This window comes from Podarcis gaigeae (assembly GCF_964106915.1).
Source record: "Podarcis gaigeae genome assembly, chromosome: 7".
Classification (NCBI taxonomy): domain Eukaryota; kingdom Metazoa; phylum Chordata; class Lepidosauria; order Squamata; family Lacertidae; genus Podarcis; species Podarcis gaigeae.
In genome coordinates this window covers 17,621,541-17,649,240 of record NC_139683.1, presented here as the reverse complement: position 1 = coordinate 17,649,240, position 27,700 = coordinate 17,621,541, and the positions used below count along the sequence as shown (strand labels likewise).

General features: G+C 40.1%; 2 protein-coding genes across 14 annotated transcripts in view; one reads left to right on the top strand and one right to left on the bottom strand.

Annotated features, from left to right (window-relative positions):
• The window catches only part of TRPS1 (transcriptional repressor GATA binding 1), a 233,038-nt gene that overhangs the window by 170,068 nt on the left and 35,270 nt on the right, over window positions 1-27,700 (bottom strand). The gene's annotated exons all lie outside the window — the stretch shown is intronic.
• Window positions 12,843-27,700, top strand: part of AARD (alanine and arginine rich domain containing protein) — a 571,840-nt gene continuing 556,982 nt past the window's right edge. The window contains exon 1 of the mRNA XM_083749496.1: window positions 12,843-12,856. The gene's annotated coding sequence lies outside the window, so the exon portion shown is untranslated. The remainder of the gene's footprint in view (window positions 12,857-27,700) is intronic.

Below are 27,700 nucleotides of genomic sequence, written 5' to 3'. Positions count from 1 at the left end.
CATGATTATGTCTGCTTTCTATGCAGCATTAGATCTACTACAGCAAATGGTGGCTGCGGCAAACAGTTCTCATGTTTAGAAAAATACACAGCATTCAGAATGCTTTGTCCTTTTCCATATGCACTCCTTCTTGCATAGACATTCTCGCAAATTCTGATCCCAATATTTTGTAGGTATCCAGCTGTTTGGCAACCAGTTTTGGCCCATCAAGAGGGCAGTATCAAGAAACTTTGGTGTCATAGCTTAATTCAAAAGTGATGCATCACTACTACCTTCCAATCACTACATCACAAAATGACAATTCTTTGTTCTCCCACCCAAATCCCTCTTGTATCAGCCCAGCTCAGTCTGTGACATGATATACCCTGATGGCATCTCCCAGTGTACCACAATCAGAAAAGCTACTCTCTTCAGCTTACTTACACACACACACACACACACACACACACACACACACACCCTTATGTCTAGGATAGATTTGTAGTAAGGGTAGTCCTTTCTGGAGAGTTAATAGTACTTTTTTTTAACAATACAGCCAGGCATATACATATTTATTACACATATGCTTATCAAGTCAGCTACAAAACAGATAAGATGGGTTAACTTTTAAGCACTGAAATGAATGCATTCCACGTCTTTAACAATCCCCAACAATCCTAGAGCTCAGCTCTAATACCGGAAGTGAGACAGCTTTGGTATTAAAGCAGTGGAACACGGAAAGGTAAGTTAGACTAAGGGCTAGTTATTTTCTCATTCTCTGCCCGCTCCTTTTATGTGTTAAAAATTAACCCTCCAGACCCATTTTATATCCAAACCTGACCATGTGTGACGCTAAGATAAACCAAATGCAACTCAGGTGTCAGAATACAGTCTTGGAGTCACTCAGGCCAATGGAGAAAGGAAGGAATTATTCCTATGGTCTGCCTAATAGCAGAGAAGCATAGTCATGTGTAGGATGGAAAGGGAAGGCTTGTAGCACCGAGTTATGTTCTGTCATCTGGTGCAGTCAAATGCTGTATAACTTCCCAAGCAACAGCCTCTAACAACGCTGATAATCTTTCACAAAGTTAGGTGAAACTCATTTTTTAAAGCAAGTGGGCACGTCACGCAGTAAAACTCTCAACAGCTCTAGGAATTAGTTCATGGGAGAAAATTGCTCAAAAGCAATGGCAAGTGGTTCATTACCTAAAATCTAGTTCTAATTTTATGGTAAATAATTTGGCCATCCAGTTCAATTATTTACATATAACAATACTACAAACTCAGTGGAACACAGTGATGAATCAAGGGCTATGCTAATAGAAAAGAACAAGTAAAGGCTCACAAAAATTCAGCTCAGCTCTAGTGCAACCTATCAAGCTCCTCTAAAGTTAACTAAGGTTGCACAGAAACCTAAAGGTTCAATGCCACAATACATGGAAACAACATGTGTATCTCAAGTTGGAAGTAGCAAGTCACTAGATATGCATTACGTCATCCTTTCCTTCCTCAACATACACCATGCTGTATTCCTTAGCTAGAGGCCCTTCCCACCTGGAAAGCTACATAAACGCTATGCTGCGTAGCAATGGCAAGAAACCTAGCTGGACTGCGAGCGCGGCTCATGATGCAAAGTAATGTCACTGCACATTCTAAGTGGGTGGGGTCCGCTATCATAAGTCCAAGACAAGGCAAATAGATCTATTAAAATGTAGCTGCACTGAGTAAAGATGTGCAAGATATTTGCAACTAACTGCAAGCCAAGTTCTCCTAATTTTCCTGAGATTTTTCATAGATACAGAGCGATGCAAGTCCAAATCTCACTGGGGCAAGACAAGAACAATGCAGCCGCCGCCGCCAAACTGAGTTCTCAGAGGCTCTACATAATGCATACCTATTAATACTTTCCTACCACTCTAGGGAGTAAACTTTAATTAATTAATAGACTGCAGAGAACTTTGAGATCATCTGATGAAACGGCTTTATATGGTGCAATGTTATTATAACAACTGGAACCAAAATTATTTTCAGCCTACTGAATCTGGCAGAGGTTGTAGGAGTGAGCTTCATGTTAAAACAAAGCAACCAAGGTGTAATTTCATATTATTCTCCCTCCAGAGGAGAGAAATACCTGCTAGAGGATCACAAACTTTTTTTTTTTTTAACATTAAGCATATGCAAGGTTAGGAAACAATTAATCACATACTTCTTTAGTGTAGCTTTGGCATAGCGAGCACTCATTTAAATAGGGCTTAGGCTGGATCCCACACTGCCACACAAAATGAGGGGAGATTTAATCAGCACTGACTGGCAGGCTGTCTCTCCACTCCATGCATGGCAGTTTCTTATTGGATAATTAATTAGGTTCACCTAATTTACAGCAATCTTACATTTTTATTGACAGATGTTTGTATGCAAAAGCAAAAATACCGAAAAATATGTACGAACATTTGGGGAAGTTGTATTTTTGGCTTACGTTAAAAGTTTAATACTTATCAAATATAAAACAAACATCTTTAGACTAAGACTGCAGGCGGGGCTCATGTTGTTGTTGTTTAATTGAACAGCACCGGGCAATTTTAGAGGCAATCCTTCTCCTAATCATCACCATCTACAAAAGTCCATCAAAACCAGGGGGAGAGATGGTATCTATAAAAACAGATTTTTGCATCTTGCTGGTTCAGTTCTTCCCAACATTATAGGTGGCAAGCACTCTGAACTTTTAATAATGATGACATAATTCCCGAACTACCAGTGACTGTAAATTAAGGACTGGACTTACCTATAAAGTGTAAGGGCTGCAACTTCTTTCACCCACCCTTTCCCCCACACTTCCTGAAACATGCTCAGAGTGTGTGTATTAGGAGAACACCCAAAACAGCACAAAGGGGCAGGAGAGGGGCATCATTCCGACTGGCAAGCTAAAATGCTCACAAAAGTGGGACACTGAATTCCACCCTAAGAAATCTGCTTTGCTGAGACCATCTTTTTCCACTGACGGAGGTGGGGTTTAGTATATGGTAGCTATTATGATGACTGCTCCTAAAATTATATGTACTTCCTGCAGACTCACAATGTAGATATGTTTATTATTTTTTTATAAAAATTAAAAATTACTTTTAACTTCTCTAAACTTTCAAAACACAAAACCAAAGGGAAAAGATGAATATCTGAATATGAGATGCAACATTAACAGTTCAGTCTCTATGATTAGTGATGCTTGAAGAAAACGGTGAGTTCCTATACAAAATAGACGGATTCCCCACTTCTCTGACTAATGCACAGATCAGAATGTAATTATCCACCATATTTTTTACTGCTCAAAATCTTGCAAATATCTTAAACCTATCAAAACATGTGTTCAAATATTAACTTGAAATAAAATACCCATTTAATTATGTATTTTGAGTGAAAATACACGTTGAAATATGTATTTCTATACTATGTAAAGGGTGGTTAAAAAACAAAACCCTGGTAAATAGAGAAATGGAAAAGGATGCAATTAAAGAAATAAATAATTCATCCATCTCTACATAACTATACTGAAGGACTCTTTTAGCAGATCCTGGATAGGCCTTGGAAAAGCTCATGTCTGAAATCCTTGAGAATTCTGCCAATCATGGTAGACAATCCTGAACTAGATGGACTCAGTATATTGCAGCCTCCTAGGCCCCTAAACGTTACTTTAAAAAAAAAATAAAAAAACCTCTCCCACCTCCACCAAAACTCAGACATCCCTATGAAACATTCGTTTTCAACCCAAACATTCGTTTTCAACACTTAACTCACTGAATTTCTTAGTATAAGATGCAGTGATGGCCACTACCTCAGAGAGCTTTTTAAAAGCATTGGATGAATTTCACAGCAGAGAGATGTATCAATTACTATTAGCAAAGATGTGAAATGTTCACAGTGGGTCCAGAGTAGATTTTTCGCTGACCCTCCTTTGGGGAGTCTGATGACGTAATGGAGCCACAACACAAATGGTCAACTATTCAACATCATAACTGCTTTCTTTTCTTCTTCTTCTTCTTCTTGGCGTGCTGTAGATGGTTAATTCTTCTGTAGCCACAAAGCCCTTTGAGATTCACTGACTAGCCTAGGAATCCTACGCTAAAATGTAATCTGGCCACAACATGCTCCGATGTTCAACATTCTCAGTGCACCTGTTTAATGGACTGAGATAATGCAAGGTGGTTTGTGGCTTTATCCGTTTTGTGGGCAGAACCATGGCTAAATATCTCCTAAGGGCTTTTTTCAGGCGACTCTTGCACAGCACGGTTGACCACCCCATGCCACAGAGGACTGCAGAGCAATCAAGCTTGCAGCCGTTCCTGCATCCATGTTGCTTGCTCCCCGGTTTAGGAGCCTAAAGTCAAATCACAGGGAAGGGGGTGAGGGCTGCATACATTTTGTTGTCTGTGCTGCTGTGCCCAAGTTGTGCTCTCTCAGCTTCCTTGGCTGCCACAGTCTTAAGGGCGTATGTGGTATGCAAAGGAGTTACCCAGGGTTTGCGCTAGACATAAATTTTAACTAAGAGGAGAAAAATGCTTCAAGGTGCCTTTGAGAAGACAACAGAGAAGACAAATTCGTCATCTATTCATTTCAATTGATCTACTCCAAGTAGGACAAGCATTGGCTATAACCCAATATCCAGAAGGTAGTATGAAAGGACAAGATACTCCAGCACAGCAGACGACACAGGCAATGTCACCACTGTATTCTGTGCAACCTTTGCTTATGTTTTATTATAGTGGTATAGTGGGAAGCAGCACCAGCAGCTGGCAACTTCAGAATATTGTTCTTGTTGTTTGGTCGTTTAGTCGTGTCTGACTCTTCGTGACCCCATGGACCAGAGCACGCCAGGCACTTCTGTCTTCCACTGCCTCCCGCAGTTTGGTCAAACTCATGCTGGTAGCTTCAAGAACACTATCCAACCATCTCGTCCTCTGTCGTCCCCTTCTCCATGTGCCCTCCATCTTTCCCAACATCAGGGTCTTTTCCAGGGAGTCTTCTCTTCTCATGAGGTGGCCAAAGTATTGGAGCCTCAGCTTCATGATCTGTCCTTCCAGTGAGCACTCAGGGCTGATTTCCTTAAGAATGGATAGGTTTGATCCTCTTGCAGTCCATGGGACTCTCAAGAGTCTCCTCTAGCACCATAATTCAAAAGCATCAATTCTTTGGCAATCAGCCTTCTTTATGGTCCAGCTCTCACTTCCATACATCACTACTGGGAAAACCATAGCTTTTACTGTACGGACCTTTGTTGGCAAGGTGATGTCTCTACTTTGATGTCTCTAACTTCAGAATATAGCTCCTTTTAAAACGAAGGCTTAAACACTTGAGTGAAGATGTCACTCATGAGAGCATAAGTCCAAAATCATGTCTAGTCCAGCATCCTGTTTCTCACAGTGGCTAACCAGATGCCACCAGGAAGCCCATAAGAAGGGCACTAAAGAAATAGCCCTCTCTCACTATTGTCTCCCAGGAACTGGCCGTTGAGAGACATATGAAATGCGGAAGCAGCATATAAACATCATGTCTCGTAGCCACTGACAGCTTTGCATCTTCCACAAATTTGTCCAATCCCATCTTGAAGCTATCTAAGATAATGGCTATCATCAAATCTTGTGACACTGAACTCATTAAGATTCCCCAGCTAAACAGTTTCAATAGACAGAATTTGAGCATTCTGAGAGAGGAAGCAAACTTTCCCCTCGTCACTTTCTCCACACCATGAATAATTTTACATAATTTAACATATCTCATATGTCCTGCATTGCAGGAATTAGACTGGATGAGCCGTGGGGTCCCTTCCAACTTTTCAATTCTATGCTTCTATGACATTGCTAGCTGTCCTCCCTAAACTAAACAGCTTCCCATGTTACAATGTTTTCTCATAGGGGAGCTGCTCCAGCCCACTGACCATTTTGACTGCCATTGGCAACCATGTTTTTGAGCATAATGAATGTTGTATAATCCTTTCTGCAATGTGATTAAGAGCTCACAGTATTACAAGAGGAACCACACCACAGATTTGTACAAAATCATTACAATACTGGTAATTAATTATTTTATCAATTTGCTGGTGTCCCTTAAGAAAGTAATTACACTTTGTGCTTGAATAGGTGTGCAGAGTCCTGGAAAGCAGTGTCTGGGGAAACTCTTAAGTTCATGTTTAGACTGGAGTAAATGCATAGTATATTTGCAGTCCTGCGGTTTCTGTTTATGCATGTAGCAGCAGAAATGGTATCAGCAGCTGATAAATGATAACAGAAGGGTAAAAGTTTGTGCAACATTATCATACATACAACAGAAACCACAGCCTACCATGCATATACACCAAAGTAAACAAGCCTTAAAACACCACTCTAGACATTTTGCAGGAACTTTTTCTGAAGACTTCTTAGACCATTATAAACTAAAAAGACATGCAAATTTTTTAACCAGAGTGCTTCAACCTTTGTAGGAAAAAAAACACATTCTCTTGTGCCTTATCCATTTGTGTTTAAATTAACTCCCCAAGCATTAACTATTCCCAATCCTTTAAATAATAAGACATCTTAAATCCTTCAGAGATATAGTGTTGTCTCCTTCAAACAGATCTCATAAAATAAATCTCTTATTAATTCACATCAAATTAAGAAAGCATATGCTTGCGAGAGCTAGACAAATTAATAGATGCCTAGCTTCCGCAATAATGGCTGAATTAGGCTTTTAAGAGAGTAGGTTTCAAATACAGGTCTAAATAATTGCTTGGAGAAATATAATTCCCACTGGAAGCAAAGGGAGATATTTTAGAGGTAGAAACAGAAAAACAGAAATACTTCCAAAAAAGGATGAGAGATACTTCACAGTAACTATGTTTAATACCAAATTTATGCATAATACAGTACTCCAATTTACAATTACATTTTAAAATGAAAAGCAGTGTCTTCAAGTTTTGCTACCATTGTTGGCATCCATCTGTCTCGAGAGACAATGGAGTGCGCCTCTAGGGATGAAGTCAAAGCATTGGAGAATCACAGCACCTGCTGCGGTTGCAGAGTCCAGTAACTGATGCCTCCTGCGTTGTTTTTGCTGCATTAACAGCACCAAACTAACCTCTCTGGGGTGCAAGCCTGGGCAGTGTGTATGGAGATCCTCAGTTGCCCAGACCACAAGACCAGACCCTCAAAGTGTCCCTATTTTCCAAAGAGAAAGGCTTCGGGAGTAAACCTCAAGGAAAATTACTACCATACTGTTGCTGTAACTAGCATAAAAGCCTCTAAACAGCCAGTAATTTGGAAGCAGCACTAAAAGATTTAACTGAATAACTATCCTAAGAGTTATTTTATAAATTTTATATATTATTTTATAAATTTATTTTATAAATAACATTATTATTATTATTATTATTATTATTATTATTATTATTACTATTAGAGGTGTCAGGCCGAGAGATTGTGGTGTGCTCAAGGCCACCTAGTGTGCTCCATGGCTGTGCATGGAATTTAATCTGTCCAAACCCACCACTCACATCTCTTCCACTACATGGATTCACAGGAAGCCTGAACTGGCTTCTTGGTGTGTTGAGTCCAGAACCAAGAACAGCCACCTTTTCTCTATACAAAACAGAAATTTTGTTTCAGCTTTGGAGGTCTATAATTGTAGAAGAAGAAGAAGAAGAAGAAGAAGAAGAAGAAGAAGAAGAAGAAGGGGAGGAGGAGGAGGAGGAGGAGGAGGAGGAGGAGGAGGAGGAGTTTGGATTTGATATCCCACTTTATGACTACCCGAAGGAATCTCAAAGCGACTAACATTCTTCTTTCCCTTCCTCCCCCACAACAAACACTCTGTGAGGTGAGCAGGGCTGAGAGACTTCAAAGAAGTGTGACTAGCCCAAGGTCACCCAGCAGCTGCATGTGGAAGAGCCTAGACGCAAACACAGTTCACCAAGGGAATAATAGTGCCACTGTATTCTGCTCTGGTCAGACCTCACCTGGAGTACTGTGTCCAGTTCTGGGCACCACAGTTCAAGAAGGACACTGACAAACTGGAACATGTCCAGAGGAGGGCAACCAAAATGGTCAAAGGCCTGGAAACGATGCCTTATGAGGAACGGCTAAGGGAGAAGGGCATGTTTAGCCTGGAGAAGAAGAGGTTAAGGGGTGATATGATAGCCATGTTCAAATATATAAAAGGATGTCACATAGAGGAGGGAGAAAGGTTGTTTTCTGCTGCTCCAGAGAAGCGGACACGGAGCAATGGATCCAAACTACAAGAAAGAAGATTCCACCTAAACATTAGGAAGAACTTCCTGACAGTAAGAGCTGTTCGACAGTGGAATTTGCTGCCAAGGAGTGTGGTGGAGTCTCCTTCTTTGGAGGTCTTTAAGCAGAGGCTTGACAACCATATGTCAGGAGTGCTCTGATGGTGTTTCCTGCTTGGCAGGGGGTTGGACTCGATGGCCCTTGTGGTCTCTTCCAACTCTATGATTCTATGATTCTATGAGATTACGAGTCCACCGCTCTTAACCACTACACCACACTGGCTCTCTGAAGCTATCTGAACCATTTTAAACCACTTGTAAATGAACAGCAACAGCTGTTTTGCATCTTGTCCTGGGCACTGCAGTTATAAGGATACAACAAGACGCAAGACCAGAATCATTGTCTCTTTTACTTCCGTGCTCTGTTTTCTGAGTTGTGCTTATATGCAAGGCACTTCAATGCCATATTGGGCAAAAGGCCAAAAGTCTTGTACTGTATTAACACTTTAATTCTACTTGTTAACTCAAGAAAACACAGCCACAGTTTTTGGAGACTGTACCTCTGTTTCATAGTTCTGAATAGGTATAAAACCAGCTTTGCATACTGAAGTCAGCTTTCCGCGAACAATGAGTACATAGATTGAGAGCAGGAGCAGTGAACCATTCAGACAGAGCACAGTTGCCTGGTGGTATCTCTTGGGATGAAACTGCCCAAATTCAGGAACTATGTTCAGGAATTTACCCGAACATGCAGTGTTTAAAACTGGGAACGGAGGCAGCTTTCAATCTATTGTTCATTTAACTTTCTGAAAGTCTTGAATTATTGTTATTAATTCTTATTGATAATTTTATTGCTTCATTTTGTTTAATAAACTGCTTTGACCTGTTGTTTTACAATAAAGTGGTGTATAAATTTCAGGAAATAAATACAAATAATACATTTTTTAAAAAACCTAAATAAGAAGATGCATGCAGTAGCACTGGAGTTTATAAAGATTCAAAAGAGTTTAGAAAGGGAAAAATCATCCAGGGTAGCACAAGAGTTTCCCTGAACCTTTCAAATTCATATGATTGTATGCTGCACTCCCTACTCCTTAATGGAGAGCCCTGCACATCCCCCATGTCATTTTTTTGGTGTGGAAAACTACAGGATATTGGACTTGTTTTCTGCTCGAGAAAGGAGATACAGAATTGAAAATAGATACAGAGTGGTAGAGTCCCTCAATGAAATAGCTTCAGGACAGACAAAGGGAAATGTTTATTCACACACTGACTATTCTATGGCATGTACTATCGCAACAATAGCAGCGGTCAATAGTTTCAATGCCTTAAAAAAATAATAAGAAAAGATGCTAGCATTATATTGGCAATGTCTGTTTTAACTCACTTGAGTTCAACAAGGTTGAAATGTTTTAATAAATACATATTTGTAATAAACGATCACTAAACAGAAGACTGTATTGTTGCCTTTGTCAAAGAATGCACATGAAATGCCATATTTAGAACAAAACAATAGGTGTGGTTTTTTTATCTTTGCTTGTTTGTTCTTGCTTCAAACTTCATTAAAGTCTGCCCAAGTAGGGAAAATTACAAGTAGAGAATCACATTTCTAAGTTTCCCTACTTAGAAATAAAACACTACAAAAAACCAACTACTACCACAGAGGTGGGAGGTTGGCTGGAACATAATCTTATATAAAAGCATTTATATTTCAAGACATATCTAAGTGATGTGCTAGAATTGTTGTTTTTACTTATAGCAGATGTACCCTCTAGATGTTCTTCGACAACAATTTCTGTCATTGCTACTCAACATAGCCATATCAGAGTTGTGATCTAGACGGCACCACACTGACTACTCCAGATTTCCAGAGATTCTTTTACATAGGGTGTGTGTTCAAAAGCATATCTGTAACCCACTCTACCCCCTCAGGGTTTAATACCTAATATGTTGGCCTGCCCAAGAGATGAGCAATATTTCATTTTTATCCAAATTGTGATCCATGTTGTTTCCTAAAATAATTCTAAATTGCTAAACTATGGTCCTGTGATGAAACAATCCAGCCTTACAAGGCATGACTTCAGAATTACTAGCCAACGAAAGCTTCACTCAACTGCCTAGTTCACATATTGTGTTTTAAGAAAGAAGGACCTATCAGTTGCCAGAATTAGAAGCAACAATTCTGTTCCAATTTTCTAATTTATAAAAGTATTCACTAAGGATAATTCTTGATCATCCTAGATGTGCACCTTATTTTTGCCACTTATTCAAGATTGCAAATCTGAAGATGAAACTGGCTAAGGATACTGGGAGTTGTAGTTCAATAACTTCAACCTGCACTCATGCAAGCCTGCGCTAATGCATGAGCCAGAGGGTAGAGTCACACAATCATTATTCTATGTGGTTCCAGCACAGTGGCATTCATATGAAACAATATAATCTTAAAGAATCTAAAAGGCAGTGGACTCGGGTATCATTATGCCTTTTGACAAACTACAATATTGTTGATTCCTTGATCCCTAAGCAAGGACAGGAAACACAACTAGAAGATAGCATAGTCCTGGGCTAACATATACTGGGACACAGATAACTAAAAGAACTGCTTCTCCCCATATGAACTTAAACTGAATGCTTACATCACCAAGATCAGGTCTTGCACAATGTCCCATAACCATCTGAGAAGCAGCGGGATAATCTCTCTGAAGTGGCAGTTCAGCTTCCACTAAAACTAAAATGTTGTTCTTCTCAGGCTTTGCTATGGCCAAAATGAATGTAATTAATTATCTAATAAATATAATTCTATAATCAATTACACATTCAATTTCCATGGAACAACAAAAACAATGCAGAGAATAATGTAATTATTTACATAATGTTCACGAACTTAAAAATGATAGCAAATACCATGTGTATTCACTTGATTGAGTCCTATTCCAGACCTCTGATGAACACAAAAATTGCTGTGATTTCTGATCCAGTTTCCATTTCTGATGGAATTCTCCAGCATTCCTAAATCTACCATATTTCTAAAGTCTTGTTACTTCCCCACACACAAATGCTGCCACTCTCTATCAGGCACAAGTGTAGGAGGACAGCAGCAACAAAAGAGTGGACTGTGTGTTTCCTACACAAGCTGCACATATATAGGAAAACTTGGACACAATTCAGAAACTGGAGTGTTCTGGCTAGAGCTGAATATGAACGCTAGCCAACACACTCATTAATTATCTAGCATTTAGAATCCACATTATCACACAAACTCACATTCCCCCTCCCCAATTTCATTATCAGGCACATCACATGGCAACCAAACTTACTAATTTCTCAAGGAAACATGTGGTTTCTCGTCTAACAGTGTTCTGTAATATTTATTGCACCCCATCCGTTCTATTAAACTTCCAAACTCATCCTATAAGGCTTTAATCTTCAAAACCAAAGCTCATTCAAAAAATTCAAAAGTATCAGACAACTAACCACACACCAAGTTGTTATGAACCTTGGTCACGGCATGTTTAAGCTTTATAGATATTTTATGTGAAATGCTACAACATTCAAGAGACGGTGGTGGCTGTTAAGTTATATAGAGTTACATAAATAATCAGTTTTGTATACTGTGTCATCGATGTGCACGGCATTTTACAAACAAGATGATGGGGGTGAGGCCACGGGGAAACATGTGCATTTGATTTAGTCAGAGTAAGGGTGAGGAACCCGTGGCCCTCCGGATATTGCTGGACTCCAAGTCCCACCATCCCTAACCATGGCCCAAGCTGTTTAGGACTAATGTAAGTTGGAGTCCAGCAGCATCTGGTGCCCCATCCTCAAGTTAGATATATTTGGGCTTGTATAAATAGAAACTCAGGAGTTAAGCCAAAGGATTCACAGAAAAGATTGGTTTGTAAAGAAAGAAGTGGATCTAAGGCTGCTAATACTGTAAGGATTAAGTACAGTATGGATGTTTTTAAACAATATGTGCTTTGTTGAATCAGATTAAGCATCCATTTTGTCCATCCTCTCGTTTCCAACAGAAGCCAGCAAAGTGCCTCTGGGAAGCCAAGTAGAAGGGCATAATGACAACACCCTCTCCCACATTGTTTGCACCCAGGCAGACAGATATGCTACCTCAACTGACATATGTTTGCCCCCAAACCTTGTTTTGTAGTAGTCCGCTTATGTTGGGAGACTGCTCCCAAAATCGTCAAAGCATTGTTTGTGAAATAGTTGTTTTTAGACCATTACCCATCAGTGGTAAAATATTTATAGCAGCACACAACTAAATCCTACAAAGAGTAAATTATTTTAGTTACTGATTTCAGTGAATCTACTCTGAATGTAAGTACCCTTGAATTTTAATCCAAGGATGAATTACTTTTGTGTTCTGCTGCTGAAGAGCTCCAAGTAATTCCAAAGCCAGCTCCCTCCAACACCAGCAGATAGTCGAGGAACTATCTCATCCATTTTCCATTTCTTATTCTCTGTTAACTGAGGTTCACTTTTTAAAAAAATCACTAAAAAATACAATCAAAAGATTAGCAACAACAGAAGCTAAAGCTGATCTGAAGAAGAAGAAGAAGAAGAAGAAGAAGAAGAGGAGGAGGAGGAGGAGGAGGAGGAGGAGGAGGAGGAATAGTAGTTTGGATTTGATATCCTGCTTTATCACTACCCGAAGGAGTTTCAAAGCGGCTAACAATCTCCTTTCCCTTCCTTCCCCACAACAAACACTCTGTGAGGTGAGTGGGGCTGAGAGACTTCAAAGAAGTATGACTAGCCCAAGGTCACCCAGCAGCTGCATGTGGAGGAGGAAAGGAAAGACAAGCACAGAAAACTCCACCAGTTGACTCTTTCTCAAGAGAACTGCCAAAGAGGATGCTCTGTCCATCTCTTGAGACTAGAAGGGCTCATGCAGGGGAGAAATGCTAACCGTGCAGCTAATGCCAGTGCAGTACTCCAAGGATCAGACCATTAAGCTAATGCAAGCATTGTAGAGGTGCAGTCCACAAAATTGTTTTCCCCCAAAGAATGCATCTACATTCTGGTGAAGTCATTGCTTATAACCAAGATGTTGAGAGGAGCAGATTACATTTTGTTTCTGCCTACCCCCTACATTGATTTCAATGTATGTTACAACTGAACTTCATAATATTTTCAAATTAGTTCTTGACTGATGTTTTCTTATGCTTTGTTGGACTTCACTGTAGAGTGTAGGGGGCTGTATGATGGGGCAATGCCACATTCCTCCCATCAGCCTCTACCATTCATATTCATAATTTGATTTAAAGCCTGAGAATCTGCCAAGTTTAATAAAACACATAACAATGTTTCCAGACTTGGGTGTTTGTGAAACTCAAATATGTTTTCATCTAAATACTACTAAGCCACTACAAAGTACATAATCATCAAATGGAAAGTTGCAACAAATACAGAACACTCAAACAGAAATCATTAATCACTAATTAGAACACAAAAGGGGGAAAAACACTCACATAAGAAAAACCATTTAAAAATCAATTTAATCACTTGAAGAAAGTCATTTGGATCACTGGAAGAAACCATTTGTGGCCATGGTGAATCAAGAGCTTTCATTTTCTCCATAGTCTCATTCATAATTATGTTGAATTATATTAGATTAAGAATCTTGGTCCTCTTTTTTCCCACCAATGTCCCAGTCTCATTCACCAATGCCACCTTCCTTCCAATTCTGACCTATACAATGCTGTGGAGTGGATCCATTGGACTGATAAAATCCAGAAGTTATTTTGTTTTCTTAAACCACATCTTAGAAGCAAAGCATCTACTATACTTTCCTGGCAGAAACAAGTCTTGAAAAGGCCTTCAGATTATGTGTTGTTATGTGCACTGGCTAAAACATAACCTCCTTTGAAGTAATGTTGCTACCTGTGTAAAAAAATAAGCTTTGAATGTCCTGCAGATATAAAGACTCGGTTTACGGATTATTCAGCTGATTTAGTTAAGAAGATGAGAAGAACCTAGAAAAAGATGAGGCAAGATAGCAACTAAATGCAAGGCCAGTCAATCACACACCTGTTGGTTGAGGTTAAATCACACCATCCTGAATGGTGATGAGCCAAACAATGTTAACTTATAGCCCCCACACTCATCTGGAGTTATGTCCCACTTTCAAATGCCACACAAAACTCTGGCTACTTTTATTAAAACGATTCAAGCAATTAATTTTCTTCTTAGTGCATCATACTGAAGTAAAAAATAATATCACATCACTCATTGGAACTCAAGGAGCAGCAATTAGTTCTTTGAGGAATGTTGAGGTATGAAGTTCATGAATAAGCCTAGAAGTTGCAGCTACTCAATAGGCGAATAAAGCGACGCTGTCTCAGAGCACGCTGAGATTTCTGTAATACTGTATGTGAGATTGCTCAACATCCTCTTTCACTTGATATTCTACTCATTGACACCTGAACAGTGCATCCCATTGCAAGGAGATTATATCAGATAGGTAAGTTAGATAGCTATACCAAAAATGACAAACTGCAACTAAAAAGCTTGACATCTTCAGAATGGTTCAGAACCCACTAAGTAGCTCCCAACCCGTAAAATGGAGACCATTATTACAAACATACAAGCAAAAATATTCAAGTAAAGTCACCAAATATTTTTTAAAGGAATGAATTCATAAAGCATTACAAAAGGACTGGCGACAACATTTATTATTCATCTGCGGCTTTGCCTTTTATGAATAATGCAAAATAGCCTAAACACATTTTGATAAAATCTTAGTGCTACAAAAATACCTTTGTGTGGATTAGTATGTATGTAGAGTAAGAGCATGCAAAAGAATGCATATTTTATGTTTAAGATTGAGAGATTAGGTATTAAAATACATGCTGTATTTCCAAGTAATTCACATATATTCATATATTCTTGAGTGTATGTTTATGTTTGTGTATTTCCCTCGACAGCCTGTTCCGCCAAAAAAAAGTCTTATTTTATTTTATTATTAAAATAATCTTCTTCCACAAACATTAAATTCTACAGGTTTCCTGCAGATCTGGGAAATTCTGGGCCCTTCTGGCACTAAACCTCCAACATTGTTTTGATTATGCAATGTTGATTCAACATTTGAGTTGCTACACAGAAAAAACTATGGGGTTGTATCCAATAGTTTCACAGTGGGTGGCAGCTGCCCTATAGGGTCAGTAGGTCCTCTTGAACAGTTTAGATTGTGTAGGACTGAATCACCTGAAATCAGGCTGAGGAACCTCCACAGGCGCAAGATCCCTCTGCCTAATTTTGGGCAATTCCCCTTCACATTGCAGTCCTGTGCAACGGGATCAACCCAGGGAAGAAGGAGAAGGGAAATATTGCTTGTTCAAGCTGCTGTACAATCACTAGATACAATCCATGGTGTTTTCATCCATTAATGAAAACTGGAAATCTGAACATTTTATTTATTTTAAACATTTTAAGGCCAATTTTCAATACAATGCCAATAAACGAGATCTCAGCAGGCCTGTGCAAGCTTATGTACAAAGATGTGGCCCTGTGCTTTTCTATTATACCTGAGTGCAAGGAGCCATGCCATTTTCACACAGCATCCATCTAATATTGGTTCCAAAATTTGTGAGCTATACAGTACATGCCGCCACACTGATGCCTGGAGTTTTACTCTACAGAGGCCTAAAAAATAAAAAAACTGAAGAGGATAGTCAAGGAGAATACTGTAACTGTCCTAATAATTGCTCCAGTTGTATAAGGAGCCCAACATCCCATTTTGTGAAATGTGGGCATCTGGGGTATTGTGTGGGATACTTCCCCAAAAGTCTACATAAGAACAAAAAAGTAAAAATCTCACACAGAGATCTCGCACAAGCCTTTACATATGGCCCAATTCTGAGTGACGCTAATAGAATGCAGATATGCTTTTATTTTAGCCACAGTCTTGTTATGGTGAGGGTGTGCGTGAGGTCTAGAATTTGTATCTGTGTTTCAAACTAAGGATGCTTAATTGTATTTCAATGTCTACAAAGTGCTGCTAGGCCTTTACTACTAACATGTGCAATCCCGTTTTACAAGCAGCCTGCTCTTAATCAGCTTCCAAACGTCCCCACAAGTTTGCTTCCTTCATTTCCCCCATGCACGTAATCCTCCACAGCATGGGAAAGAGGACGGGCACATGACAGCTATTGCTGTGGTACAGCTCTGTTTCATAGCTGCCTTATTAATTAAAAGCAACAAAATGGCAGACATTTTGGCTAAATGCACAAAGACGGTTGAACCAAAACCCAGGCCATATGATTATGAAATGCAACGAACAAAAGGCACCAAAAACACCAAAATGAGGGCTTCCCTTCACGTTTGCCACACTCCTTTCCGTAGCATGAGTAATAAACATGCAGGGGTTAACAGAGTGAGAAAGTGGTGAAAACTTGAAAACCAGTTTTGAGAGATCAGTCAACAGTCCTGTACAAAGCCTGGGTGTGTGCTCTGCTCGCATCACTGTAAATGGAGCCTTCCAGAAGTTTCGTGACAACCTTTCAATCAGTTTAGCGTTTGTGCAAGAGTTCCAGTGTGGGATGCAACATACATTTTATCTCTTGCCTAGTCTTCATCAAAACAATCTGGGTTTTAATTAAATAAATTGCACTGGTTTGGTTTGGAGAATTCTTATGTCAATGCTCATGTAAAATGTAACATGTTTCCCCCCCCCCCTCACAAAGCCTTTCCAAACTACAAACATATGGTGCAGGGATACGTGCAAAATTCATCCCACCATATGGTGTTTTACACTTCCACTTTATTGTTGCCAACAGATGTGATGGAAGCAAGCCTCAATTACTTGAACCTTGATTACCGCAGTCTCTCAGCTAACTAGGTTGGCTGTCCCAACATCACCCCCAAAACATACCTCAGTGTTAAGGTAACCCTGCAGGGGTACCTCTGGTTACAAACTTAATTCATTCCGGAGGTCCATTCTTAAGCTGAAACCGTTCTTATCCTGAGGCGCGCTTTCGCTAATGGGTCCTTCAGCGCGCGACTTCCGTTCTCATCCTGGGGCAAAGTTCGCAATCAGGAGCAGCTACTTCTGGGTTAGCAAAGCTCGTAACCAGAAGCGTTTGTAACCAGGGGTACCACTGTATTGGGAGAGATCTGAACAACATATTTAATCTCAGCATCTCCAGATTTAATCTCAGCATCTCCAGATGGAGTTGGGAACAAGCACTGTCTGAAACTTTGGAAAGCCACTGGCAGTAGATAATGCTGAATGAGAAAGACCATTGCTCTATCTCCCTGCAACCTCTAAACTCTCTCTCTCTTTCTCTCCCTCTCTGACATCAGCCCCATAAGAGATTTCAAAGATAAGAAGACAGTACCCTACGATTCCCAACTGATGTGCTGGGAACATTGCTTGGAGGGGAAGGGTCGAGCTAGCCAGTAGTCTTACTGGGAATGGATTGTTGGGAATAAATATTTTCCTTTGTGCAGCTGGTGGGGGGGGGGGAGAGAATAAAGCAGAATGGCTAATTAATGTGCACCACTTCTCTCCAAAGGTAAGTCCCAAAACACATACCTTATGGCTGCCAATTCTGTGCTCATTCTCGATAATCACATATTCTAATCAATAAAAATAAACAGATAAATATATCTTTTTGTCAGCCGGTATTTCAAGCCAGTACTTTAAATATGAGCTCCCGGGAAGCAGAAAGTAATATTTCTTTTTGTATTTTCTACTTTGCTGAATATGCAGATTGCACTCAATGTAATAAAAACTATAAATCTTACAAATAAATTACTTTTCTCAGCCATTTAATTTCCCATCCCCCACACGACACATCCCAATCCCAAAATGTTTTGCAAAGCTGTGCCTTGGAAAAGTTCTATTCCGGTACAATGCTAAGCTCAATACGTCACACATTATCTGTAACTCAAGTTCAGTGTAGCATATACATTATTGTTTCCCCTAAGTGCACAACCACCCATTCCTTACTTGTATTCTGAATGGGAAAGATTTTGAACTCCTAGCTGCCAGCCATATTTTTGAACTAGGCAAGAGATGAACAACTTGGACCAGAAAAAACTGTCTTTCCCGACATGAGACGTCACAGAATCTTTTGCCCCTTCTCCTCCACAGCCAACACAGGCTTTAAGCAGCTCAGCTCAGCATTTAACAATTTGCCTGGTTGCCATAGGTGACAAGGAATTCCTTGCAAGCAAATGACTGGGCTGGAAGGGAAGGAGGGGCTCTATCCATTTGTCTGTCTTCAGACAGGCAAAATAAAGTAAGGAAAGCCAGCTGGATCAGCCCAGTGGCTTATCAAAATCCAGCATTCTGCTCTAACAGTGACCAACCAGACCAAGCAGGAGCTCAGTAAAACAACACTATCTCCTACTGTGGTTTCCAGTGACTGGTATTCTTAATACAGTGGTACCTTGGGTTTAGTACTTAATTCGTTCCGGAGGTCCGTACTTAACCTGAAACTGTTCTTAACCTGAAGCACCACTTTAGCTAATGGGGCCTCCTGCTGCTGCCGTGCCGCCGGAGCACAATTTCTGTTCTCATCCTGAAGCAAAGTTCTTAACCTGAAGCACTATTTATGGGTTAGCGGAGTCTGTAACCTGAAGCATATGTAACCTGAAGCGTATGTAACCTGAGGTACCACTGTAGTTCTGTCCTACACAAATTTCCCAAATCCCCTTTTAATGCCACTCAATGTTGGTGGCCTTCGCTACCTCTTGTGGGAGTGAACTGCATAGTTTAAATATGCATTTTGCGAAGAAGTTCTTCCCCAAATCTTCCAACACTTAACTTCAGTCAACGTCCTCAAGTTCTGCTGTCATGAGAGCGGGAGAAAAACTTCTCTACCCACTTTCTCCATACTGTGAATAATTTTATACGTGCCTATCATATTACCTCTTACTCGTCTTTTCTTTAAACCAGTGTTTCCCAAACGTAGGTCTCTAGCTGTTTTTGGACTACAACTCCCATCATCCCTAGCTAGAAAGATCAGTGGTCAGGGATGATGGGAATTGTAGTCTGAAAACAACTGGAAACCCAAGTTTGGGAAACACTGCTCCAAACGAAGGCAAGCCCATCCCTGAACTGCATCCTTCCTCTACCGGTCAACTTAGTAGCTGGGGATTGACTAGCCTGCTAAGATGTTAATATTCTGCATTTCATTGATGGACACGGGGTGTGGGTTCCTTTCATCTGCAGCTAGCACGAAAATACGAGATATTAGATTCTTATAGGCTAGTAACCTTTGTAGGTTGCCTCAGTGGATCACTGCTGTTTCCTGCATGACAAAGTGAGCAGCTCTGGGAGACTTTGCTATGGTTCTTCTTGCTTTCTGCATAGCAGAGGTAAGGGTTTAAAAGCCCTCTGCCTGGGTCTAAATTTGGGTGCAAGTAGCAGATGGAAGATGTAGATCTCTAAGGATAAAGCACCCTATGTTGAAGATCCTGTGGGAAGCACTTGGGGCCAATTTGGATTCTGAACTGCAATTGCTTAACTCTACCTAAGCATTGCTGTTTTTATTGTGTGTTTTTTTATTTAGAATTCAGATTAATCGGAAGCAACAAGGTAAATATATTTTATACTTTTTAACTGTAACTGACAAGACAAAGAGAACAAAAAAGTTACTTTTTTAAAAGAGTGGTGGAAAGGAACCAATCCCTGAATTACATTTTTCCCACCTCCACACATCTCTCCAGAGACTACTGTCTTCACTGCAGTAAATACATAATCACTATTTATTTCAAAAAGGGTTGGGGCGAGCTGTAACTATGTGCATTTTATAGTGCAATGTTTTTTTAAAGGGGAACTTCCTACAATGATGGACAGAGCTTTATACTTGCCAACTTTTGTTGTACTGGAATTTGAAGGCACATGTTTTAGACACACACACTCACCTGTTCTTTCAGAGAACAGGAAGCTTACTGCTTTTCTACACATTTATATTAGCTATAGTAGCCAATTCATCACAGATGAGCTCTAATATATACATAAGCAATGCATTATTCTCCCTGCATTTCATTTCCAATACGAATTACAGGGCCTAAAAACCTGAAAGGGAAATAATGTACTAATTATTTTTTAGATGATATTATGGGCCCAATGCTAACTTTATCCATGACACAAACTAGCCACTTCCAGAACAGGAAAGTCATTACAGATGACAATCCTGTTTCTCACAGTTTACTGAACATCAAGTGTTATTCACTATTGCTCATCAGATAATAAAAGCTTGCTTTGAGACTAAAATACATAACCTGATCGACTGGAGCCATCTTTCAGTGTAAAGATCATTTAGAGAAGGCCGTAGAACCACAAAGCATGTCCATACAGGTAGCAGCTTCTCCTATCAGAACTATCCACCTGCTCAAGGTCCTCATATATGGAAGTACCATCACAGTCATTTTCCTCCAACTCTTCCTATACAATTCCACAACTTCCACATCACACTCATGATATATAAAATAAGAGAAGGGAAGAATTGACAAAGACATATTGGTAACAGAAGCAATAATCAAGAACCCTAGCTAGTTGCCATGCAACCTCTCCAAGGGCTCCCCAGTATATTTTAGTACTTATTCTGCATTGCAGGTGGTTGGAATAGATGACTCTTGGGACCTTCCAACTATACAATTCTGTGATCCTCACAGAGCAGTGAAATGAAGGTGGCAGAGGGGAATCAATATGGGAGTCGATCTTAAGGTAATGGATGGCAAATATCGAACCTCTTTAACAGTGGTTTGGTGCAGTATCTCACATGGAATCCCTAACTTTCATTAGAAATAGATTGTAAGGAGCATAGAGCTATATTTATCTACATCTGTGTCATCTGCGTGACAATGTATGATCAAGGTGCCAGAAGTACTGCATATATGGCTGGTTCAATACGCTTTAATAAGCAGGCAAACAGATCTCAAGTCCAAAAACTGAAGCACGTAGGCTATGTTCTCCTTGGAGGTCATGAAATGGAAAATATCCTCCTTAATCCAAGGTAAGTGGTAAGAGCTCCTGCTCCTCAGTGACCAAGGGCTATTGTGCATGTTCACTGCTATCCTCTTTAGTAAATATTTCCAGGGTTAAATTCTGGTACAGATTCCAGGGCTAAGCCCTGAGAAGACCTCATAGACAGACAGATACTGAAGCTATGCCACAGGTTCCCAATTTGGCACCTGCAGGCACACATACACCTTTAGGGGCCTCCCCTAATGCCCACTGGATCACCCTGCTGCACTGTCCCCCCAGAAATTTGACTTGAATAAAACGTTTGGCTGTAGCCAGTAAAAAAAACCTTTGGTTGTAGCTGAGTGTACGCACTGCTATGACAGTTTCTCCAGTTCGCAAACATGTACATAGGCCCAATAAGATTGTGCTATGTAGTTCTAATAGATTTTATATTGGCTCTTATTTTTATCTGTAAAATGCCTTGGAAGCTGCAGGGGGAAAGGCTGGGTATAAATTATTATTATAATTTTTAATCATCATCATCATCATCCTGCCGGATCATTCCCTAGACTCTTTCGAAGCTTAGGATATCTGCAGCTTCACAAAGCCACTATCTTGGTATTCTTTAAATTAGTGCATTGCAATGTTTGCAATGTTTGTATTAGAATAAGCACTTGGGGTTTCAGTCCATTCTGTTGCACTGATGTCAGTCAGCAGGATAAGAATTGAAATAAATCAGCTGAAATTGAAACAACGGGGTTACAGATACTAATGCAGGACAGCATATACAGTCTCGGACACTTGACAATTTGACAAAAACTGCTAACCAAACTGACTCATCCATTTCCTATTGCATAGGACAGGCAAACTAAACATTAATCAGAGGCCCACACCCAGTCTTAAAGCTTTCTCATTTTTAATTATTATTTTGTCTCATTTTTAATTAATCTCAGTGTATGACTGAAGCAGCTCACCTGTGACTTTTGGCAAATAATGCTTCTATTCTCTGCTACACCTGACTACTTGGAGGGCCCACAACACAATAAAGATTCTGAAGTGATTTGCACTTTTACTCTGCTGTGCTTTGCATGCTTATTTTATATATGTAAGAGATTTCTACACTACCCTTCAGCAATGCTTTCAGAGTGGTTTATAAATACTAGTTAAATCAGGGCAACATATAATAAATTACATGTTAATAAATATATTTAAAAGATTGGTGAACAGAAATATCTTTTATTGTCAGAAGCAAATCATCCGTGTTCAATGGGCTTTACCCCCAGGTAAATTTACAGGAGTTCGACCTCAACATACGCTATCAGTTAAATGCTCGCTTCTTAAAAGCATGGGATAAAAGATTCAAATGGATCATTCCATATTATTTCAAACCCTCCCTTCACTGTGTTTTTATTTAATCTGACTTCATAAACGTGGCACAGAAACGGTACGCGGTGGTATGTTCATTTTCTTCCCTGTCTTCTAGTCATGACAGCCATGTTTTCTCTCAGTGTTTCCCAAACTTGGATCTCCAGCTATTGTTGGACTACAGCTTCCATGGTCCCTGACCACTGGTCCTGCTAGCTAGGGATGATGGGAGTTGTAGTCCAAAAACAGCTGGAGACCCAAGTCTGGGAAACACTAAAGACTCCGCCATCTGAGGCAGTATGCCTCTGCATATCAATTGCCGGAAATAGCAAAGGGGTGCTGCTTTCAAGTCTCCCAGGTCCTGTTTTCTGGCCCCACAAAGGCATCCAGTTGACCCCTGTGAGAACAAGGCTAGATGGGCTGGATGGGCCTTTGGTCTGATCCAACAGGCTTCTACTTCTTATGTCCTTATTGGCTAGGAGGCCTAACTGAGCCCACCCACATAGTCAAAACTCAACCTTAAAAGCAACTTTGTGTATCTGAAGCAATATATAATCATCATCATCATCATAGTTATGTGAATGTTTCCTATCTCCAATAGATTTTGAGTTGAAGGGCCAAACGAGAGGTAAAGCCTGAGGTAACAAGGCGGCTTTTGAAGACAGGAAAAGTAGCTATTTTGTTGAGAGTTTCAATCCTTCCCTCCCTTGCTTAGTCTTTCCCCAATCTAAATCACCATCCCCAAAGTTGCAATTAGCTCTGAAAGGAGAAAAGACAGGTACAGAAACTACACATGTCATTTCCCCTTCTAATTAACATTTGTGTTGTTTTTTCCAACCATAAGAGATCCTAATTATGGACACCTAGTTTAGCCTTGAGATGTTATGATCTCTGAAGCTCCCTTCACATGTTTTGGGTGTGATGGCTTGCTCACGCAGCGATCAGGGAGAAGGGCTGTTCTGCTGATGAAGGCATTAGACACAATACTGGCCCTCACGGATGTTCACACATTGGGGTGGATGTCTGAAAGAAGTAAGCCTATACATGAGCTGCTGTTCGGATTTAGGTTTTAACACTATCAGGCCACTATACTATATTACTGGAAGTATTGATCATGTAAAGACCTAGACACTTCCTGGCCATTACATGAGGATCGCTTCACAAGTAAGGGGAACTTTATATTACACAGGAATTAAGCCATGTTCCTTATGGTAGTATAAGGATAGTACTTGGTGCAATTTCAGGTGTATTAGAATAATTGTCAAATGCATCTCTTCCTCCCTCCCCCCCCCAAAAAAAAAACCCTGACTAAATTTGAGCTTATTTCCAACATTTTATTAGCAAAGTGCTATTTGCCATTAAGCTGCTTTTGGCATTATTTGCAATTACTGCATCACATACATTTACGCTATCAGTCAGCTACTGTTGAATTTGAGGCAGTCATACCAATTGGGAAAAAACAACAATCTTTAGTCCTGTATATTGACTTTCATATTGCATTGTTCAACAGAGTACACTATCGACCCAGTCGTTTCTACCTAAGGAGATTTTTGCATATTGGCAAAAAATGTTCGGCAAATAACCGCTGCCAAGATCAGACCAGCCATCTTACACTGCTGTGAGGATAAAATGGGTGACGGAGAAAACTAAGTATTCTGCCTTGATCTCTTTGGTGGAAAAGTAGGATATAAATGTAGTAAATAAGCAAAAGGAAATTACTTGTGATAGGGCTGGCATTGGCGTAAAGTTGTGGTATGTAATAAGGGTATGCGAATTGAATTGTAGGAGGGTATCATGAATTGTAGGAGCATAGGATCCAACATTAAGTTTGCCTTTTCCCTGCTACCAACATCCTACCCATGACTCTGCCCTATTTTGGCCATTCCAGCAACATACTGAGAAGTTCTACTGGCATTACCTGCATGCATGGTGATAGCGTTTACCGTATTTTTTGCTCTATAAGACTCACTTTTTCCCTCCTAAAAAGTAAGGGGGAATGTGTGTGCGTCCTATGGAGCGAATGCAGGCTGTGCAGCTATCCCAGAAGCCAGAACAGCAAGAGGGATTGCTGCTTTCACTGCACAGCGATCCCTCTTGCTGTTCTGGCTTCTGAGATTTTTTCTTGTTTTCCTCCTCCAAAAACTAGGTGTGTCTTGTGGTCTAGTGCATCTTATAGAGCGAAAAATACGGTATATTGTTCCACCACATCCTACAGCCTCTCAGCTGGTGTTACTCCAGTACTCGATGGCACCCTTAGATGCTTCTCTCTTCTAGCAAGCCTTTCCCCCAGCTGTCATGTGAATTGCTATCTCCTTGCCTCCTTTATTTTTCTATTTGTTGAAATATATCTGTTCTTGCTGTTATTGAACGCTTTAATATTTCTGTGTTGTTAGTCACCTTGGGTATCTCGGAAATGAGACAAAAGTGGACTACATATATATGCTATTTTCTTGTATTTATAGTCCCCTATCTTCTATCACGAAACCCAAGATGATACACTTGTGATTCCCAGGCAGTCCCTCACCCAGGCACTCATTATGTGTTTTCAAACCATGCTGTGGACACACATACACAAATCAATCCATCAATGAATAAGGTAGCAAAGGTGAGACAGTAAATATAAACATGTGAGATTTTTGCTGCACTTACTTGCAAAGGCTACAGAAAGGAAATGAGAAGGTTCGGTACAGGCAGAAGAGAGTTGAACAGAATTCAGAGGGTTCCCAGTGGCCTGATTTCTTTGTACACTTACCCAAGTGTAAGACTCTTTGAACTCAGCTAGTCACGCTTCTAAAGAAACACACTTAGGATTGTGCTGCAAGGCAGGCAACTTAATTCCCAACTCAAGAAAACTAAACAACTTATAATCAAACCATAATTTCCAGCAGTGCCAACCTTTTGTCTAATAGGGCAATAATTGATTCCCACATACAATTTGTAAAGATCACATCTGTGGAAATGACATATGTATTCCTTGAGCAGTCAGCTAGCACCTACTGTATTAGGAATATTTATTCCTATATGTGTTGATTTTTTATCCAGCATGGGCTCCTGTCTGAGACAGTAAGATACAAGCAGAAAATCTAGCTGCAGAGCAAGTCTTAGTTAACTATTCCTTTATGCTGCTTTTGAAAGATTGCAATGAAACAAAAGGTTCTGCTGGCACCAACACTGACCATCAGTGCACTACTTTTGGTAAAGGCATGTTTCTGATTTAGCCATCCACCTTCTTGAACAAACTCTCTGTGCTTCCATTGAAAAATCCACCTTATCACTATTAAAGAACTGAGCTACAAAGACGAACTCGGTCAACCTTCTGCTTTAAAGGAGCTCTTGATCATTTCAATCATCCTTTTAAAAAGATGGGAAGCTGCCTTATACAGAGTGAAACCATCAGCCCATCTCGCTTAACACTGTCAACACGGATAGGCAGCAGTTCTCCAGGGTCTCAGGCAGGGAGTCTGTCTTCCTCAGCCCTTCCTGGAGGGATTGAACCTGAAACCTTCTGCATGCAAAGCAGATGTTCTCTGGACACACACTTACATTGACATGTGTTACGTCCTGCTCAGCTGTGTAATGGTCTGGCGCTGGCAACACTTTTTTAAAATCAGCAGCATCCTTTACAATAAGGGACATCTGGTAACCACAAGGGAAAGCTCAACGTGAACAACTACTTCCGTATCTTTTAAGATACGTAATGAATCCAGTGCTCAAACCAACATTTGCCACAGAATTAAAAAGCTATCTGGACATTCAATAGCAAACATGAATTTCGCTACATTGATTTATATATATATAGCTGAGTAAAGTGAAGATGACGGGGCTTTTAACATCTTAATGCTTAAAGAAATAAAATAAAATTATGAGCTATTCCTGAGCACAGCAGCCACTCCTGCTACATTCTTGAAGGTCTTTATAGCACAGCCTGCAACAACCTAGCACCTTCCAGATATTTGACTACAACTCCCATCAACCCCAGGCAGCACAGCCAAGATGGCTGGGAATGATGGGAGCTCTAGTTCAAATCAATGAAGGTTGTTATTATATCTTATAATGTGGATACCACATTTTAAAGCCCACAAATGAGTTTAAAATAAAAAAAGGAGTGTTCAAAGTATACAATCACAACTTCTCCGATTCGTTCCCCTCTAATATACACACAAGATAGTAACTTATTTTCACATTCCCCATAATAATTAGGCAACCCTCCTCTCTGGCCAATTTCTTTGACCACCTCATTTTGCAACACAGGACTAGAGTCTGTCCTTTATATAAAGATGAAAACGTTTCTTCAAAAAGCTGCAGAGAGCTGAATATAAACGTCAAACAATAGTTTTGTATTTAAATTTTAAAAAGCTTTAAAAGTGTTGTTGCGTAACCACAACAAAGTCTACCAGAAACCACCTATCAAGTTTCTGCCCCCCCCCCCAGCATCCTCTGCTTAAGCTGTAGGCTGTCCACAGACAACTGAGAACATGGAATTTTCAGAAGTGAACACAAACGCTCCGTCTGGCCTTAAACTATTCAGCAGCTGCCACCGTTAAACAATACGTTGGCAAACTGCCTGCCCTTATTGAGCATTTTCCAATTTGCAATTGCTGACTCGTTTGTATAGTGACATAGAGAAGCACTGAGGATGACGTGCTGTACAGCAAAAGTCATAGTATCAGAAAGAGCTTAACTCATTTCATACAACTCTTTCCTATGCTCCACAGCAAAAGTGTTGAAGACAGCCTTGGTGTCAGCATTAGGAAATTCTTTTCATCTGCCAGTTATTAAAGCAACGAAAGACAGTTTGCCTTGCAAGCAATGCAAATGTTACCCTGGAATGATAAGTATGTCTTTACAGAAAGGTATTCACAATCTATATATCGTGATTGAGGTCTATCTCAATGAACTAATCAAGAGTTGTAAACCATAAGATAAACCTTGGTCGCATAAGCCCATATTCAGAGAACATGGTAAGCCAAGCCATGGCTGAGTGTAGTAGCAAAATGTCCAGGGAGCAGCGAATTACCACAATCTCCTCCCTTGGGATCTGCAAACTTGCACATTCATGCTAGGCCATGGGTTGACTTAGCATGATATGCAAACCAGGTCAATGTTTGCCATTGTCTTTTTGCATTACTAAAATTATGCAAGTATACTTCAGTTCCAGCAAATGTTAAGCCTTCTGT